The following is a 20592-nucleotide window of genomic DNA, read 5'->3' on the forward strand; positions in this document are numbered from 1 at the left end:
TTTTCCTCATAAGCTGTAATGGAGTTTAGATTCTATGACAGCAAATGAGAGTGGATTCATGGTGTCTCATTGAAAATCTCATTTGCTATCATAGAATCCACACTTAGAACACCTCAGAAGAAACAAAACTCCAACAAATGAAATCACAAAAAATCAGCCCTCTGCCCAAATCCTTTGAAAAAATTCAGGTAGCTTCCTTGCACCTACCCTGCACTACCACCTAGGGGTGTGCATTTTGGAATTTTCTTGTTTTGATTTGTATCCGAAGCGAAATATCCCTGTTTTGTTTTGTACCCACATTTTCTGAATCTGAATCAGCCCTGTTTTGTTTTGTAGCCAAATTTTCTGAATCCGAATACGAATTGATTTGGATTTTTAAAAAGGGTCCCAGGGCAAAAAGAGTGGGGGGTGGTGGTAGTGTCCAATGGGTGGAAGCTACCACCCAAATTTCAAAGGAATTGGGCAAAGGGCTGATTTTTGTGTGTGTGTGTGTGTGTTTTTTTAAAGTTTACACATCATTAAGAATTTTCCCATAGGGAATAATGGGGATTCCAGCAAATGTATCGCTTCAAATCAAGGGGAAAGGGATGACCCAGAGCAGAGTGTGGTGGGTGGTAGTGCCCAATGGGGGCAAGGAAACTTCCAGAATTATTTCAAAGGAATTGGGCAAAGAGCTGATCTTTTGTGATTTGTTGAAGTTTATGTGTCTTTAAGATTTCTCCCATGGAGAATAATGGAGGTTTCAGCAGCCCCATAATTCCACTTGTGGGGCACTGGGGTTGCCCAGAGCAAGGGGTTGTGTAGTGCACATAGGGTGCCAACCACCCCCACACCCACAAGCCTGTGGGGTACTGGGTTTTGTTGTTTCTGAGGTGTTCATTGTAGATTCTCTGGTAGCATATGAGATTTTCAGTGAAAAACAAGAATCCACTCTCATATGCTACCAGAGAATCTACACTCAGAACACCACAGAAACAGCAGAACCCAGCACCCCATAGGTTAGCAACCCTTCCCCTGGCCAATGTGGGGTCAGTAAAGAGTGGCAAGAAGCAAAAGAGCCAATGAGGAACAAGGAGGGAATTGTCAGCAGGTCAGCCCATGATTTAGGTCACTGATCAGAAGGCTGGAAGGGTGGGAAATTCAAAGAGATGTCAAACACAAAATGGAGACTGACTCAGAGATCACCATAAAATGGAGGTCCGAAACAACAAAATGTTTTGTAGCCGAAACAGGGACGTTTTGGATCTGGAAAATGAGTGTTTTGTTTTGTCTACAAAACACTCGAAACAGGCTGTTTTGGGTACAAAATGTTTTGTATCCGAAATGTTTCGCACATCCCTACTACCACCAACCCCACACTGCTCTAGGCCACCCCTTCCCCCCCTTTCAAAAATTCACCAAAAATCAGCCCTCTGCCCAATCCCCCCTAAAATCTGGGTGGTAGCCTCCACCCATTGGGCACTACCACCCCACCCCACTCTTCTGCCCCAGATCCCACACATCAACACTTCAGGAATTCACCAAAAAGGTTTCCAAAAGCAAGCATGATGATGTCATGCAGATGCAGCAGTAGAGCAGAAGACGAGCTAGGCCTTAAGTCCAACAACAGTGCCCTGCCCTGCCCCTCTTCCAAACTTTTTTTGTCCACCACAGTCAACAGAGAGGCACAGACAGGAACATGCATTTGGTGAGGAGGACGCAAAACAACATTCTGCAAGTGGAGCAGCGAGGCTTGACATGGGGCCCCCTCCCAGCACCCACACAACTTTGAAGAATGATGCATTGATGATGATGGCAGACAGCAATGGCAGCACGCACGTTTTTGGCACATTTCTTTTCTGCAACCTGTGGCATGTGATCACTGTGCAGTGCGCAGTGCACAACTATTTAGAGGCAAGCAATCTTTGAATTAAAAGGCTGACAACTCACAATACGACCCAATCTTCATTGCAAAAAAATTTTTTTTAAAAAAATCCCCCACACGTGCACAGACACAGTGAATTGCACTTGTCCTGTCCTTTGCCCACACCACACCATGAGAAGAGGTCTCTCCAAAAAAGCCAACTAGAATTGGCAGGCATTTTGGGATTGCATTCCAATGCATACTGCTGGGACTGGGGAGAAAGACTGTGCAGTCACATGACACATTACTAGTAGTATTTACCATATTTATTACCTGTGTGTGCGGGCGTGCTCGCTCTGCGAGAGGGTTAGTGGATTCAGGGCTGAAAAATTGGCTGTGTCACCTCAGGTTGCAATGTGTGCTCTCTCTGTCTGCGTGAGACAGACATTTGTGAGGGCTGCACCAGCATCAAGCTCATCATTGGTGACACAGCTTTGGGGGGGTGGGGGGGTACATGTGTGTATGTGCTGCTGCTTCAGTCACAGTACTCCTCATGGGCAGAAAAAACTAGCAAAACATATAAGCAATTAAAGTCTCAGACAGTAGCAGACAATGTTACTGACAAGTTAAGTAATCCAAGCCACATTTTTGAACAGAGAAAAGCATGAACATCAGCAAATCAAAATCAGAATCACATTACATTGAAAAATGCATCAGACAGACATTTAGAATAAAGCATCAATTCAATTGTTCACAATAGTTGGAAGGAAGCAATTGATAGTTTGGGGACAAGCACAAGAAGCAGGCAAGCAAAGCTAGCAATTAGCAAACCCTCTCTGTGACAGTGTTCCCCGTGTGTGTGTGTGTGTGTGTGTGTGTGTGTGTGTGTGTGTGTGTGATATAATCCACACATATGAGCACATGCCATTGCACAGAGGTACTCTGTACTATAGACTCCCAGGGATGTTCCTGACTGTGTCCCCCACACACGCAGCAGCAGCCTGTCTCTGAGATGGATGGTGTGCCGCCTTCTGGCCCTCATCAGGACCGGGCAAGTGGGTGCTTCTGCCAAAGGGAGGGATCCACCACAGATTTCTTCGGCAGAGACAGTGACTACAGCTCCAATTGTCCCTAGTCTCGATGGTGGCCAGCCATCGCAACAGTGGGAAATGGGAGTTGTAGTCTCTCTCAGCAACATCTGTGAGATCCCCTCCCTGATGCAGGGAGCACTCACTTGCTCTAGCCCTGATTGCCAGGACAGAAGCAGTCCACCATCCCAGGCTGACAGTGCAGCGGTGCCTGTGTGTGCATGCGTGTCTGGATGTGCCAGCAGCACTAAGGAGCAGGGAGGGATGGACTGTGACACATCTTTTGGCCGGGATGAGCCGCCGTGGTGTGGGAGGCACTGCATGGGGGGGGTGATGCGAGTCACTCGCCCTCCACGGCCAGCTCGGGGTAGCCCAGCAGGGGGAGATTCACCTTCAAGAAGACGAGCTGCTCGACCAAATCAGCATCCAGGTATGAACGCAGAGGAGTCACCACGTCCCCGGCCATGGAGAACAACCTCTCGCTCGAGACGCTGGTTGGCGGGCAAGAGAGGCACCGCACAGCAACGGTCGCCAAGTCCGGCCAGACTTTGCGAAGCGTTGCCCAAAAGAGGAACGGCTCACTCTCCTCGTCTTCCACCTCCTTCTCCAGGTACTGCAGAACACCCTGCTCAGCACGGCTGGAGTGAGGGGCAGGCTGCTCCCGTCTCCCCGGCAGGATACCAGCAAAGCCCTTGAACTTTTCCCGGGTGGTGGTTCGAGGTCACACTGGCTGCTCCGCTGGTGCCACTGCCGGAGAAACCACGCCGCTGGACTGGGAAGAAGTGGGGGTGGTGGCAGTGCTTCTGGGGGTGGGATGCACACTGCCAGGCTGCGACCCATCCCCCTCCTCCTGGCCGCCTGCTGCATCACCTAGCCCTAGCCTCCTATCCTCTTCATGTTTCACGTGTTCGACCAGGAGGCCCCTCCACTTGGGCAGCTCGCCAGGAGGCACAGTGTTGCCCTTCATCCTTGGGTCGCAGATGCATGCCAGGACATGCCATGCAGATGCACCCAAGGGTCTCTTGAGCCGCTCCACTACCCCAGTCCTCAACCGACCTGCCAGGGCAATTGCGTCCCCAGTGGTCAGAGTGGTCTGGGGATCACTCATTGCCTTCTCCAGGAGAAGAGCAGTGGGCAAAGCCTGGCTCAGCGTGGCTGTCTGAGTACACAAGCCGCTCGTTGCAGAATAGAACGGCTCGAGTACTGAGACCAGCTCAGAAATGAGCTGCCAGTCATCATAGAACAGCTTGCACACTTCCAAGCTACCATGCCTTGCCAGGCTGTGGAGAGCTCCCTCTTGCTCATGCATGCACCAGAGCAAGAGAAAAGTGGAGTTCCACCGGGTAGGAACATCCTGGAGGGTAGGTGTTCAGGCAGGCCCAGCTCAATCTGCCTGGCCTTGAGCAGGCGCCTTGTCTTTTCACTCCGGTGGAAGTGGCCCGCTATCTTGCGGCACCGCTCCACAAAAGTGGCCACGGGAGCAGCAAGATCCTGAGCTGAACTAACACCCTCCAAGCGCAGCTTGGACTTCGACGCCTTCTTGAGCCCAAGCGCAACCTGCACCACCGGGTTCAAGGTGTGCGCAACGCAAGCGATGCTCACACCGTAAACCTGCCTAGCTACCTTGCTGATGTTAGCTGTGTTGTCTGTCACCATGAAGCTTCAGCGGAGGCTTGGCTCCCGGGACAGCCAACCCCCCCACCTGGCGGTCCATGATGGCATCCAACTCATCTGACTTGTGGCCTGTATCCATTGCCTCCACATGCAACACTGCCCAAGAAGGCGTGCATGCATGCGAGGAGCTGGATACAGCACCAGCAGAGCCAGATGTCCCCTCACCCCCATACCCCCACCAGTGGGCTGTCAGGGACAAGAAAGCAGTGTGCAGCCCACTGCGGCTAGTCCAGATATCCACAGTGAAATGCACACTGGTGCTGGGCCCAGCTGCATGCAACCGGGCCAACACAGCCTCCCTGCACGCACGGTACAAGGAGGGGACCACCCTCCTGCTGAAGGTGGTCCTTGAGGGGATCTTGTAATCTGGAGAAAGCAGCTGGAGCAGACGGTGGAAGCCGACATTCTCAACAATGGAAAACGGTTGGTCATCCAAAGCGATCATCTCAGCAATGAGATGTGGTTTTGGGTGATCAGACCGCTTTCCAAGAGATTGCACCCACTGGTGACGATTGGTCAGTTTTTCCTGCCTAGGAGCAGGAGCCACTGGCCGCTTGCTGCTGCTGTCACTACTACTGCTAGTTGAGGCACTGGGCTTACTGCCAGTGCCAGCAGAGGTCTCCACACCTGGGTGCCGCCGGTGCAGGGGGCTTTCAATATTTTTGAAAAAGCAGCAACACAAAAGTGTAATATGCACAGGACTCAGGATAGGAGGAGTCAGTGCTGAGACAGCTGAATAATATCCTATCCTTTACTAGCGCAAGCACTGGAACAGGCTCAGGCTACTTTCCTCTTTAAAAAAAATTACTTGGGGGGGGGGGGAAGAATTATTTATTTAAAGCACTACTAGGCTACGCTTCCAGTCTACTCTACAGTTGAACCACCACCTACTACCTAGCTAATGTGATCCAGCCTATAGACTCTAAGGCTACACACACTGAAGAACCCCTATTTAAAATATCCAAATATCACAAAACTTTTAGAGAACAGTTAAACCCCAAAACCTTAACCTCCCTCCAAACAGGGATAAAATAATAAACCCCAAATACACAATTCAAAGGAGACTAGAAAGCCATGTGTGACGTGTGTGTGTGTGTGTGTGTGTGTGTAAAATATAAATGGCTGGGCCACTCTCACTCAGTTGAAGGCTTCTCCAACGCTGGGTCTCTGTAGTCCACCTCTGAGGGTCTGGTCACAGGAGGATGGCACACTGGGCCTGGAGTGGAAGTGCAGGCAGGCAGGCAGGCAGGCAGAGGCAGCAGTGATGATGAAGAATAATTTTCTCTCTCCACAGCAGGAAGAAGTTGCAAAAAATTGGGGGGGGGATTTAAAAGGAGAAAAGAAAAACCCTCCTTTCCTACCAATATTCTCTCTTGCTCAATTTTTAAAAAGGCAGAAAATGCAGGAGAGAGAGAATGGCTGCACAGCCAGCAGGCTGGCCTTGCAGCAAGGTAGATGTTTGTTTGTTTTTTAAATTTTCCTCCCCCTTTTCTCAAAAAGAGGACGAAAAAGGCAAGGCTGGCCTTGCAGCCAGCAAGGCAGATGTTATTTTTTAAAAAAATTCTCCTCCTCTTCCTCCTCTTCTCTTTTTCTTAAAAAAAAAAGAGGCTGAAATCAAGCAGGAAAGGCAGGCAACCGGCAAGGCAGAGCAATGGCATAAACGCTGAACAATAGCACCCACATGAATCGCTCAGCAAAATGGAGGCAAGGCTGAGTAAGCAGGGCAATAGAGTTCTCCCACACAAGGCAGCAGAAAGGAAGAAAATGGCTACTGATGGCCCTTTAAATACCCTCCTGCAAAGCCCTACAAAAATTGCCCCCACCCTTGACCCTTCCTCCACCTCCCCCTGGCCAATGGGGGGGGGGTGTTATTTACTAATCAACACCAAATATGGTCATTTCTCTACAGGTCGGACCTTTTCAATTAAAGTGAATGGGAAGCTATTTTTGCATTGAAATCAATGGAGGCAAAAAGGCAGGAAATTCAAATAGACGTCATTCTGAAAATGGAGGGGGAAGAAGAAGGCAAGGCAGGCACTTTATGGGGCACAAAATGGAGGTCCGAAACAACAAATATTTTGGATCCAAAACAGGGGTGATTCATTTCGGATCCGAAATATTTCGGGGTGCTTCGGGTGATTCGGTTCGGCTCTGAATCACCTGAAATTGGCCGTTTCGGGTACAGATCGTTCTGTACCTGAAACGTTTTGCACATCCCTAGTGTCTACGGTTCCGGTTCTGGTGTTGGCGAGCACAGATGCAGCTATCTGAGCTCCTGCTGAAGATAATGAATTTAAACAAATGAATGCAAACAAACCGGGAGATTTAACGGAAAAAGCTGGTCAAAGGTTTAGGACTCTGATATTTGTTTTCAAATGCGAATCGCCGATACAAGGTTGGTTAGCTATGTCTATGTGGATTTAATTCCTGAAGCCTTGAAGTCTTTGCTCGTCCACTAATGCTGCTAATGGTTTGGTTGGTGTTTTTGTCTTTTTTCTCTTAAATGCAGCTGGCAACATATCTTGATAATTGGCAATTATCTCTTTTTTGAGGATAAACTATCACCATCTCCTTGTAAAATGGTATTTACTAGAGCCATTTATCGTACGCTGGGCATTTTGCCAGCTGAAGCCAGACTACAATTTACAAAGGGCCGGAAAAATACAGACAGGTTACTATGACTGACTTCTTTCCTCCTGTTAAATCTGTGGACGTTACAATGCTGACCCCAGTGAGGGCTTTAGAAAAGACTGGGACAACACCTGACTTAGATAGGTCTCTTGGACCCTTCTGCCTGGACTTCCCAAGTACTCAGGAGATGCAAAATACATGCTCTAATGTGGCTCAAGAGATTGCTAATGCAGAGATAAGAGTTGCCAGTTCAATTAACTCTGGTCTGGGGGATACTACTTGGAAAGATACTGTTACAACACCTCAAGTTTCCTTTGCACCCAATAATGGAGGCTCTATGTGTGACAGAGGTTCCACATGTAACCAGGACCAATGGTCTCTTGCTATTATGGAAATTATGATTAAACAGCAAGAGCAGCTTAACAGACTCGCTTCCACCTGGTCCATGGAAATCCCACTGATTAGAGCATTTCTTGAGGAGTGTAAGAACTTGCTAACTACGCTCACTGAGGCAGTTTTACAATCGACAGTTACCAAGAAGGCTGATGTAACAACTGATGATCCTTCCTCATCTCTGCTCAATTTATCTTCAACTGCCTTATATTCAGATGAAATAAGAATAACACATTCTCCTATTCAGCTTGCCAAGGCGAAAGAAAAAGGATCACAGAAGAAGGAAAACTTAAATACTAATATAAAAACAGATAAGAACAAAAACAAAAATAAACATAAACACAAACATAATACTAAAAACGAAAATAAAAATAAGAGGTCATCAGGACGGGGCACAAAAATGAACTTTAATAGATTATTTGAAATTCTAGATGCTCCACAAAGCTCTCATGCTGGCACTAAAAACAGAGACAGGAACTGAGTAAATCAAAGGAAGAAGATGAAATCTGCTGTTAAAGGGACAGTTGAGCTTCCTCTGGAGCAAATATTGGGGGCTGAGCCCTCTACTGGGGAGGCAGCTAAAACCTCTGAGGACTCAGGGTTGCTCACTAGGAGGGAACCCTTCATTTTGAGCCAGTCATCCTTACCACCTGAATTATTGAAGCCTATTGTCCCAGGAGCTGATAACAGCTGCCATTTGCGGCTGGTCCCTTACAAAGCAGCTCTTGGGCTGCTACAGCCCAAGCCTCGAGGGCTGCTACAGCCCAAGCCTCGAGGGCTGCTACAGCCCAAGCCTCGAGGGCTGCTACAGCAGAGTGAACGAAAGCTTCACTTTATTCATCGAATGAGAATGCTTGGCTTGACCTTCCTTACCGCCAATGATGTTCTTGATATTCAATATCTGTATTTTAATTATTATAGTGCTCGTGCTATTGTAACATTTTCTTCCAAGGCTATGGTTTCTCAACTGTTAAGCTATCAAAGTGTGCTTCAGTGTTGTAAAATTTGAGCGACTAGAGTTTTCCAGGACCGTAATATTAAGCACATTACTGGCCCTCGTGATCAAATAATTGAAGTACAATCTAATAAGGTGGTTGATCGTGTAATGGATGATTTTCCACCTGAAAAGGAAGCCTTGCCCGCAAGCTCTGGGAAGCTCCCAGTTAATGAGCGCCAAAAAATTGAGGTGCAATCTAAAAAGGTGGCTGACAGTCAAATTGGTGGCCTCTTGCCTGAAGAGGAAGCCCTGTTTGTAAGTTTTGGAAAGCTCCCGGTTAATGAGCAAATTGATATTGTAGCCAGACTATCTCATTTAGAAGATGCTCTGGTTAACAGAAGTCTGAATAGCGGTGTTATGCAGGAAGGGTTTCAGCCCTTTAAGGGAATGTCTTCGGATGTAACACATCCTACGATCACCCCCTGGGCTGATGATGAGGTGGGTTTTGTCCCTTTAGGCCTCTTAAATCAATCTGAGGAATTTTACCACTCAAATAGTTTAGGGGTAGATGAACTCCCTTTTATTTGAGCCTCTAAGGATATGAAATCTAACCATGCAGGCTTGTGTCTAAGTCGCATGGTTTTTAGAGTCAATTTCACTATACTGAACGTCTCAGTCCCCAAAGATCATCCTGCTGAGTTCACTTATTTGGCAGGTTCTAAGATGAGACTTATAGACTATTTCATTTCCTCAAGAAATCTTCTCCCTTATGTGGAGAGTTTGGAGGTCACCCCTAGATTTAATAGTGACCATTTACCTATTTTTCTTTGTCTCAAGTTCCCCTTCCTTCATCCACACTTAAAATCTTTGTACCCATTTCCTGTTGAGGGTGGGGATGCAATGCGCAGAAAAAGATGGTCAACTCAATTGGATCAAATGTTTAAAGATCTGTTGGCTTCTGATCATTTGAGGAATATACGTGAATCTGTTCTTAGTAACGACTCACCACCTACCCTTTTGACATCTTATAACACCCTAGTTCTCGAATGTCAACAGCTATTATGTAGTAATACTTGTAAGCCTTCTCGGTACCGTCAAAGGGGTTTCCAAGCTTGGTTCGTTGGAGAATGTGTTGGTGCCAGGAAAGCTCTTCTTATTAGTTATCAGAAATATAAAAGAACTTCTAGTGGGCATGATGCTCAGATTCTGCTGCAGGAAAAAAAGACGATATAAGCGCTTGTTACGGCATAAAAAAAGAGAAGCTGCGAGGGAGAATTGGAAGAGGTTAGCCCAGGCAGTCAGAACTAAAGATTCATCGCTATTCTGGCGCTTAGTTAAGTATCCCTCCAGTTATAATTTCACTCCGTCTAGCTGTCACATCCACCCTGAAGTGTGGGAGAAATACTTCTCCGATCTGTATAGTGACCCTAATGCTTGCTCTGAACATCTTTTTCAAGAGATTGAGTCTACACATTTGTGGGCTCCAGTTTCAATCTCTGAAATTCTTTCTTTAATTGCACAATTAAGACCTGGCAAAGCACCAGGGGAAGATTTTATTCCCCCAGAGGCAATTAAAAATAATCCAGAATGGTGGGCACCAATCCTGGCCTCACTTTTCACTTATATAGATAGGACTGGCCAAATCCCCAAAACGTGGAGGGTTGCAGTTGTTCCTATTTTTAAGAAGGGTACACGTGCTAATCCGGCCAACTATAGACCAATCAGCTTACTGAACATCATTGGTAAGCTCTATGCAAAACATCTACATGAAAAGTTAAAGGATTGGCTAGATCGTGAGAACATTCTTGCTGATGAACAGGCCAGCTTTAGGGAGGGTCGATCTACTATTGATCATTGTTTAGTTTTGCAACACTTTATTGAGAAATATTCCACCCCAGGTACAACCTCTTTATATGCTGCCTTCACAGATCTGAAGGCAGCTTTTGATTCTATTTCAAGGGTGAAGCTTTGGGAAAAACTGGGCACTTCATCTATAACCTTCGTTTGTTATGCCTGCTTCAAGTGCTGTATTCAGAAACTTCTCTTAAAGTTAGATGCAGCCTTCAAGGGCATCTAACGAGTGCTATTGTGACTCAGAGAGGTGTTAAGCAGGGCTGCATACTTGCTCCACTATTATTTAATTACTACATAAATTCTATGGTGGAACAATTGAGCCATTTAGATTTCCACCCTCCTAAATATGCAGGGAGGCATGTATCTATCTTGCTTTATGCAGATGATGCGGTCCTCTTGTCGAGGACACCAATTGGCCTCAAAAAAACGCTGAGAAGCAAGATAGATACATGCCTCCCTGCAAGAAGGAGGGTTTGGAGATAAATTTCCAGAAAACCAAAATAATGGCTTTTGCACAGAGACCTAAGGTTCGCACTTGGAGGATTGAGGGTCAACTTATTGAGCAGGTATCATTCTTTAAGTACCTAGGGGTAGTTTTCCATGCTGGGGGCACTAGGAAGGCCCACGCGAACTACGTAGCCTCCAATGCCCAGAAAAGCTCACTTGCCATTCTACAGTACTTGCGATCAAAAGGCGGCTACTACTTACCAGCAGCTTTTAAGCTATTCAAAGCAAAGTCACTGTCCCAACTACTATATGGAGTGCAGCTGGGTCTTTTTCCAAATATAACATCTTTGGAATGTGTACAATCAAAATTTTTGAGAACTGCCCTTAATATTCCAAGATCTGTTTCAAATGCTGCTGCCCATTTGGAGACTGGCTTTACTAGGGTGGAGGCCAGTATCTGGATTATTATACTCTGTTACTGGCTCAAACTAATTTATCATCCAGTTGGCCTGGCTCCTCTAATTTTACAGGATGATTTTGGCTCCAGGTGGATCCAGTCTATTGAGGCTAAAATAGCTACATTGGGCCTCTCTATTACAATCCTGTCTAAGCTGGGATTTGATCAGGCAAGGTTGCTGGTTAAACAACGAGTGTTCGACTCCAAACGGCAAAATGACCTCGGGAAGGTCTCCAAATTTTACATCTTAGAGGAAAGAAGATATCTAGTCTCTGCAATGAATTATTTTACCTTGCTGGAATTTCCGAGGTATAGGAAAGCTTTTACCTTGGCTCGTTGCCATTGTTTACCCTCGGCAGTTCTAGAAGGGTGCTATAGAGGGGTTCCATTTGCTGACAGACTCTGCCCTTGTGGGTTGGATCAGGTGGAAACTACTGAACACGTTCTATTATTCTGCCTGGTTTACAAGGATATCCATGAATCTTTCATTACTCCTTTGCTTTGTAATTTTCCCGGTCGACAGGAGCAATTTTATAGTTCCTTGTTGCTTTTGGACTCAGAGTGTTTAATTACATCTAATGTGGCTAAATTCTGTGCTGCTGCCATAAATATACATCACCGGATGTATATTAATAAGGATATTTTACTCTTTTAAATTTTTATCATCATTATATTTTAAATTTTGTCAATTTTTAAAAACTAATTCTAATTTCAGCCTGTTTTAATTACATACATTCAATTGTATAACTGTAATCAATTATATAACTGTAATCTTTCTCTTCTGTTTTGGCTTGTGGCTGTAACATTAAAGAACTTGAACTCCCTAGTGTCTACACCTACAAAGATTAGAATAGTTCGAACAATGGTTTTCCCTGTGACACTCTATGGATGTGAGAGCTGGACTTTGAAGAAGCAAGATAGAAAATGTATTGATGCTTTTGAACTTTGGTGCTGGAGAAGACTTTTGAGGATAACATGGACAGCCAGGAAAACAAACAAATGTATCATAGAACAAATCGATCCAGAATTTTCACTCGAGACACAAATGACCAGGCTCAAACTATCATACTTTGGACACATTATATGATGACTCAACTCCCTCAAGAAGTACATAATGCTGGGAAAGGTTGAAGGAAAGAGATGAAGAGGATGACCAGCAGCAAGTTGGATGGACTCAATTATGACAGCAATGAATGCACCACTGAGAGACCTTAATGGCCAAGTTGAAGACAGATCAACCTGGAGAGAATCTATCCATCCATCTATCTCATCTATCTAAGAGTTGACACCAACTTATTTATTTATTTATTAAATTTATACCCCGCCCAAACTTATGTCTCTGGGCTTAGAGAGAGCAGTTTAAAGTTTCTCTCTTTTAAACAGGGGTTTAAAGGGTTGGTGATGTTCTTTTGGACTGAGGAAGTGGTATTTAAATTATTTTTTGCAAAGTTTCAACCTTTCAACTGCAAGTCAGAAAAGTGGCTTTTCAAGTGAGTCATTCAAAATGAAGAAGTTAAGTCTGGTAGTCATTAGACTCAGGCAGAGACCCATATAATTTGACCTCTGGTCCTTTGAAAGGCAGATAAGAGGGAGCCTGCCTGCCTCAGGTTTGGGTGGATAGGCCTTCTGTTGAATGTATAGGTATGGTCATCAGGACCCAGCCTAGCATTGAAATCATCACCCAACAGCACATATGCATTAGGAATTGAAAGGAGGAGGTCTGCTGCATAGTTTTCCAGTTCAGTCCACATTGATCTGACCTGTAGCTTCCTCCATTGCGGAGGGAGATAAATGTTAATTATTAACAGTTAGCAGCAGCTGAATTGAATAAAAACTGCCATAGCATATTGCTTGAGCAGTGGAAGCAGTTTAGAGGATGCGCGTAGAGAGGTAGCAACAAGCATACCCAAGATGCCTTTGCATCTGCCATGGCCTGCCCCAGGTACGGCTCCAACTGTAAATGAGTAAAATCCATTAAGTAATAACTCCCCAGTTATCCAGGATTCCTGAATCAGAATAATATTGTGGCAGGAGATATAGTCTCTGAAGGAGGGGTGTGTGATGGAATGAACCCCACCCTGTGACATTCCATGATAGGAGGGCAACTTTATGCTGGTCTTCTGGGTGTCATTGTGTAGAGCTGTGAAGTAGTGTTTGTATTAGGGGATCCTGCAATGTTGATGGATCCACACAGGATTGGTGGGGCAAGCATAAGTCCTGAAGGGAGGTAGCAGGTGGAACACTTACAAGTTCCTGGGTACCCACCTCTGTGGACATCGATCCTCCCTGGCAAATCTCTGCGGGGTGGATCTACAGTGTGTGTGGGCGGGGGGGGGAGGTGTGCTGCAGTGTGTGTGTGTGTGTGTGTGTGTGTGTGTGTGTGTGTGTGTGTGAAAGAGAGAGAGAGAGAGAGAGAGGGTTGTTGGTTCTCCAAAACCATGTTTGTTTCATCCCAACCTCCAGCCAAAACTAGTGCACTGCTCTAGGAAGCAGGAAAAGAAGATGTGCTCTATTTAGCTAGGCTGTGAAGGGCTCCTCTAGGCTTTTGTGTGTGTGTTTGTAAGAAGGATGGTTACAATGTGTGTGTGAGAGAGAATGACTGCAGCGTGTGTGAAGGGCTGCAGTATGTGTGCGAATGGCTGCTGTGCATGTGTGTGTGAGTGTGAATGGCTACACTATTTTGCTGATCCTGAAGGAAATTAAGAACATAAGAACAGCCCAGCTGGATCAGTCCCAAGGCCCATCTAGTCCAGCAACCTGTTTCGCGCAGTGGCCCACCACTTGAAATTAAATCAAGCAGGAGAACTGTAAGGTTTATGGGAAATTTCTGGGAAGATAATCTGTAGTTCTGGACAGTTGTTAAGGCATTTATTTTTAATTATCTTTGTGGTGTGTGTGTGTATGTTTTAAGAAAAAGAAAAAATGAATTTAAAGTGAATATACATTACCTGCTTCTTATTGCGTCCTTATTCACTGCTGAATAATCATGAGGTGCAATCATTATGTCACATTTACTGAATCCACTAATTTCATTTAACTGTGTTTTTTTCAGGCTGGAGGAGAGTGCGACTTTATCTTAGTTGAAGGTTTTACAAAGTGTTTGGTGTCCAACTTGAGGAAGAGCTACCTTGTGGAATAGGTAAGTTCTTCCCCATAGTGTCTAATCAGATCTTCCTTTTAACAACACTTGGAAATTCAGTAATCCAAAAACCTTCAGTTTAAAATGAGAGTTGAGATACCTTTTATTTTCACTCACACTCTAAAAAGAATGGGAATTGCAAGTTAAGGTGTCCACCTTAACTTCTGCACCATATAACCTGTAAATATTATGTGCAATCTGGTATATGATGATGATTTAGAAATGAGGTTCCATGCACCCATACTTTGCCTTGGTCTTTCAGTTGGGCATTGGGTTGGGGAGAGATGCATCCAGACAGATATTTAACAAGTGCAGTTTCCCTAATCACTTTTTAGAGATGCCTCTGATAAATGTCTGCCTGATGCATCTCTGATCAAGGCAAAGTGTGGGTACATGAAGCCTTATTTCTAAAGCCATCATCATATACCAGACTGTACGAAGTTTTTATAGCATATATGGCACAGAAGTTAAAATGAGTGCCTTAATTTGTGGTTTCTATTCTTTTTAGAACATGAGTGAAAATGTAAAGCATCTTAACTCTCATTTCAAACCGGAGGTTTTTGGATTACTGAATATGAATCTTTAAACAGGTTTTTAAAGAAAACTACTTCATGTAATAGGAAAAAATTGCAACACTATCTTAAAAAGTCCTTAAAGGTACATCTGTTCACCCAGGCTTTTAATTAAATACTATTTTAATAGTTTTTAATATCGTTTTAAAATTTTAAATTGTAACATTGTAACTTTTTCTGTTGTCATTTTTGTTGCTTTATTGTAAACTGCCCAGAGACTTAAGTTTTGGGTGGTATAAAAATGTTAAATAAAAACAAACAAACAAACAATGGTGAGCTGCTTAATGGAGTAATACTATGAAAATGCTATATGAGATTATTTAGAAGTCAGGAGACATTCCCATATGTATTTCCTGAGCTTGTTTCAGGAAGATATGGGAAAAGGAAGACCTGAATGTCAGTAAAACCTGTACCAGATAAGCCTGTACCAAATAAAATACAAAAGACTGCATGTACAGTCAAGCCTACAGTAGACAGAGGCATTAGAGATGTGCACAAAACTGGCTTGGCCTGTTTGGTTCAAATTTGAACCGACTTTGAACCAGGGTTTGTAGTTTTGGTTTTGCTTGAACCCCGTCCCCTACATGTTTGGTTCAAATTCATACCAGTTCTAAAAGGTTCTACATAGGGTATAATGGGGACTCAAATTGGCCCATTATTCCCTATATTGAGCACCTAGGGGCACAAAACTGGGGTGGGTGGTAGGCACCCAGGAGTGCCAACCACCCACTGAACCCCAAAGTAATTGGACACTCCTATGATTTTTAATGAATTTTTGAAGAGTTTTCCAATTTTTACATTTCTCCCATAGGGAATAATGGGGATTTGAGGCAGCCCCATTCCCCCCATTTGGGGGGTTCCAGGGCACCCCAAAGTGGGTCTGGGGGCACGGTGGGTTGTAGCACAATTCCCCCCAGGCATCCCCAAACCATGTGGGGTTCATGGTTTACCCCCCAGGAATTTTTTCAGTTACTGTAGTAGATCTTCATAGGGATTCATTGAGAGAACTCATACACAGCAAGTCCAAACACAAATTAGATTCTTTGTGGCTGTATGAGTTCTCTCAATGAATCCCTTTCAAGATCTCTTCATACATATATATACACAGACAAGAGAAGCTACTCTGATAGAGATAGACTTGCTAAAAAGGACAGTAACTGAAAATTCCCAGGAGGGGGGCGGGAATCACAAACCCCACTGGCTTGGGGCTGCCTGGGTAGAGTTGTGGCACAATCCACCGTGCCCCCAGGACTTTGGGGTGTCCTGGCACACACACCCCCGGGGAGAATGGGCCGACTGGACCGTCTCAAATCTCCATTATTCCCTATGGGAGAAACACAAAAATGGGGAAAATCTAAAATCACAGAAGTGTCCATTTGCCTCGGTGTTTGGCGAACAGCAGCGAGGGAGGCAGTCGAGAGAGAGCAGTTAGTAAGGCAGCAGCAGAGTTGGGGAAAAGGAGGACGGAGGAAAACTATAGGGGAAAGGAGAAAGGAGGAAACTGGACCTCTGTGAGATAAACGGAACCAAGGAGCTTGCCCGAGGGTGCAGAGATAATGGACACCCGGTCTACATAGGGCTGGTAGCGATGACATGAGGGATTGCAAAACGAAGACTGAGGGACCGCAAAAAGGCAAGCAGCTCCATGGCGAATTTCACCTGCTTTGCAGTGGTGGGAAATGGGGTGCCTGGCAGAAGGCGGCGGCAGGGGGAGAGGAGACTGGGGCAGAAGGCGGCGGTGGCGGGGGGAGAGGAGACTGGGGCAGAAGGCGGGGGGAGTGTACTGCTGCACAGATGCTCTGTGTGGGTTCAGCTAGTTTTTAATAATATCCAGCCACTGAGTACAAGACCACACAAGGCAGTAAAACCAACCCGGCACATAAACTGCAAAGAAAGAGGGGCAAGGCAAAAACATACCAACACACTGAAGGAGAACTTAAAATAATGCACACCTGGTTCTTCTGTTCTTTTTGTTTACAATGCATGTCTTTTGCCTGTGGGGAAAGAAACGCCTCAGAATGTCTGGTCCACCACATCTTTGCTGGAGGCCATACAGGGCCCCGGGCATGTGGTGGCACCAGCGGCATGCATGAGTGTTTGTATTTGGTGTGTGCGTGTGTGTGCTGCTAGTTAGAAGAGGGGAAAGAGAAGGGGGTTCTGAAAAAATTAAAGGGATAGGAAAGTCCAGCTCAGAGGTGGGTCAGTGGAGGCCACACAACCATAGGCAAAACTAGGGGGGCAGCCAAGGCACGTACCCTAGGTGCCACTGGGGGGGCGCCAGTGTCATGCTCCCCACCCCCCCTCCCCAATTCACAGATTTTTTTTAAAAAATTAAATGTAGCCCCTTCAGGGGGCTTCTTAAGGGCCACGGGGGGGGGGTCTGCAAAGGTTCCCCTTCCCCCCACCAGCCTCTTAGATCACTGCTGCAGCCTGTCTCGGGCTAATTTTCAGGCCTTTTTGGGCCTACAAAGATCAGTGCAGTGGCCATTTTGGAGGTCGCCGCACATGCTCAAAAGGCCTCTGTGAGGCCGGCCAAGGCATTGGACCTCGCAGGGTCCATTTGAGCATGTGCAGCAGCCATTTAAAAAATAATAATAAAAGGCTTCTGAAAACAAAAATGACCGCCACACATGATCAAATGGCCTCTGCAAAACCCAAGTCTAGATTTTTCCCTGATCTAGGGAGTCAGAAGAATGCAAAGTTGTTGGCAAGGGACCCGAGCATTTAAAAAACAGATATAAATGGCACAAAAGTAAGTGGACAAAACATCCCTTAAAAAGACAATGTTGGTTTAATACCTTGTACACTGGCAAAACTGAAGGGTGGGGTGGGGGAAAGGCAAGGAATAAAATAGAAATATTCACTCGCATGCTGTTTAATTATCTACACCGAGCTCTATCTTTATCTGAATATTTGTCAAGCAATCTGATTATGAGGTTTGTGGGATTTCAAACTTGGGAAGTGCCTGCCTTTAACTTGTGTGGTGCTTAAAAACAAAACAAAACTGAATATCACACTGTTTTGCTGTTCTGTAGCTAGTTGCAACTTCTACCTTCTTCCTGATCAGGCTGCTGGATCCAAGCCTATTGTAAGCTGCTGGATAATTTCAGATTGTTTAGGCCCCCTAAGACTTCCCATTGCAGCCATCTCACTTTAAGGCAAAAGCTGTTTGGAGAGAAAAAAAAACATCCCTGAATTTCTTGGAGGCAGCAACCTGTAGTGAGGTGTGCTGAGGTGGCAGAGCATTTGCTAAAGAGAGCTTTCACTGCTTAGCTCTATGGATGTGCTGCGTTTCCTTGGGAAGGTGACTGGCACATATGTGTCACATGCGTGGTTGTATGTGTATGTGTGTATGCATGTGTGTATTGCTTCCAACCCGTTTCTCCTGAAAGTGTCTGAACTTGTATTTTTTGAGCTGATATTATGGTAAAGTTATCTGAAAGATGGGTGTCAGATGTTTGGACAGCGGCGCAATTTCAGTACTTGCCCTAGGCACTATTTTCCCTAGATACACCTGTGCACACACGACGTGGTGTGGTGGGAGGCCACTTACTCATTATGGCCAGTGCATGCGTGTCTGTTGTGTGTGCGTGCATACGTGTCAGTAGAACCAAACTGAAGAGGGGAAAGAGAAGGGGGCTCTGAAAAAATTAAAGGGATAGGAAAGTCCGACTCAGAGGAGGGTCATTGAAGGCCACACGTGACATGGTGTGGCGGGAAACCACTTACACATCATGGCTGGTGCATGTGTGTCTGGTGTGTGTGTACATGCATGTCAGCAGAACCAAACAAGAGGGGAAGGGGGGGCACACGTAATAAAAAACCATTCACAAATACATATATACACAAGTATATATACAAATTCATCTATACAGCAGCTATAAAGTAATATTTACACCACCACCAACGATCTATCGATACAAAGACCAGACCAAAAACATTACAGAAAGGAAAGGAAAAACCTCTTCTACTACTACTGTATTGACAACTTCCACCATATGCGCACACACACACCCCAGAAGAAACCTCCACGCACACACTCTGACACATATATGCACACACAACACTTCTATCTACACAAGCACATATTTACACACACTGAAATATTTACAGACAGCCATTTTGGCAGTCCTGCAGCACTCTCCCCGCAAGTCAACTAGGTACAACAACAAGCAACACAACACACATCAACATATTTACACATCATCTAGACAGTGCCACACTGGCACAAACTGCCTAGTGTCTGTGTGTGTGCACACGCACCCCCCCCCCCCCGCCGAGTGCTGTGGTCAGGTGGAATCAGGGGCTAGTTCAGCATTGGGTTATGCCAGTGGGGGTTTGTATCCAGTTGTCAAGTCACTGCACTAGTGGGCACGCTACAATATGGCTCAACCTTCAGCTCGGGGTAGCCCAGCAGCAGGGTGGGAGGGTTAACTTTGAGGAAAACCAGCTGTTCAACCAAGTCAGGGTCCAACTGGGACCAAGTGGGTGTTATCACATCGCCAGCATGTGAAAACGCAGGCTCACTCTGGACGCTGGTTGATGGGCAGGAGAGGAGGTGCACATCAACCGCTGCCAGGTCCGGCCAGACTTGGTGGTGGGTTGCCCAGAACTGCACGCAGTCCATCTCAGGGTCTTCCTCCACAGGCTCCTCCAAGTACTGGGCAACACATTGCACAGCACTGGTGGGTCTGGTATGCTGAGCCTTCCGCAAACCAGGCAAAGCACCAAGGCACACCTGCTTAAACCACTGGGCTGATTTAGCAGGAGGAACTGCCTGTTGTGTTGGCGCCACTGCCTGGGTTGCTGCACCACCAGACTGGGAAGAAGAAGGGGTGGGAGCTGAAGGGTCGCCTGTACTGCTGCTGCTGGGTGTGGGCTGCGCACACTCAGGGGGCACACCATCACCACCCTCCTGGTCTCTGCAAGTCCTAGTGACCTCCTCTTCCCTAAATCTATCAACCAGGAGGTCCCTCCACCTAGGCAAGTCATCCGTGCAAACAAAATTGCCCTTGATGGTTGGGTCACAGAGACAAGCCAGGACATACCTCCCTGTCACCCAAATCATTGACCAGCCTATCAACAACCCCGGCCCTCAGCCTTCCAGCCAGAGCACACCCCTCTGGCATGGTCAGTGAAGTCTGGAGTTCACCCATCAGCTTCTCCAGGAGGAGAACAGGGCCTGGCTCAGAGGAGTGGTGTTGCTACACAAGCTTTTCGTGGCAAATAGGAAGGACTCAAATGCCAACACCATCTCAGACATGAGCTTCCACTCCGTATTGGATAGGTCACACACACCCAAGGACTCGTTCCTCACCAGGTTATCGAGGGCCACCTCCTGCTCCAGCAGGCACTGAAACAAGAGGAAGGTGGAGTTGCACCGGGTATCTACATCTGTGGGGATGAGATGTTGTGGAAGCCCATGGACATGCTACCACTCGCAAAGCAGGCACCTGGACTTCTCACTCTGGTGGAAGTGAGCTGCAATCTTGTGGGACTTCTCCACAAGTGCAGCCGTGGCCGCAACTGCACCTACCATGGAGCAGCCATGTTCCCT

The sequence above is a fragment of the Hemicordylus capensis genome, chromosome 5 (assembly GCF_027244095.1).
Source record: "Hemicordylus capensis ecotype Gifberg chromosome 5, rHemCap1.1.pri, whole genome shotgun sequence".
In the NCBI taxonomy this organism is placed as follows: Eukaryota; Metazoa; Chordata; class Lepidosauria; order Squamata; family Cordylidae; genus Hemicordylus; species Hemicordylus capensis.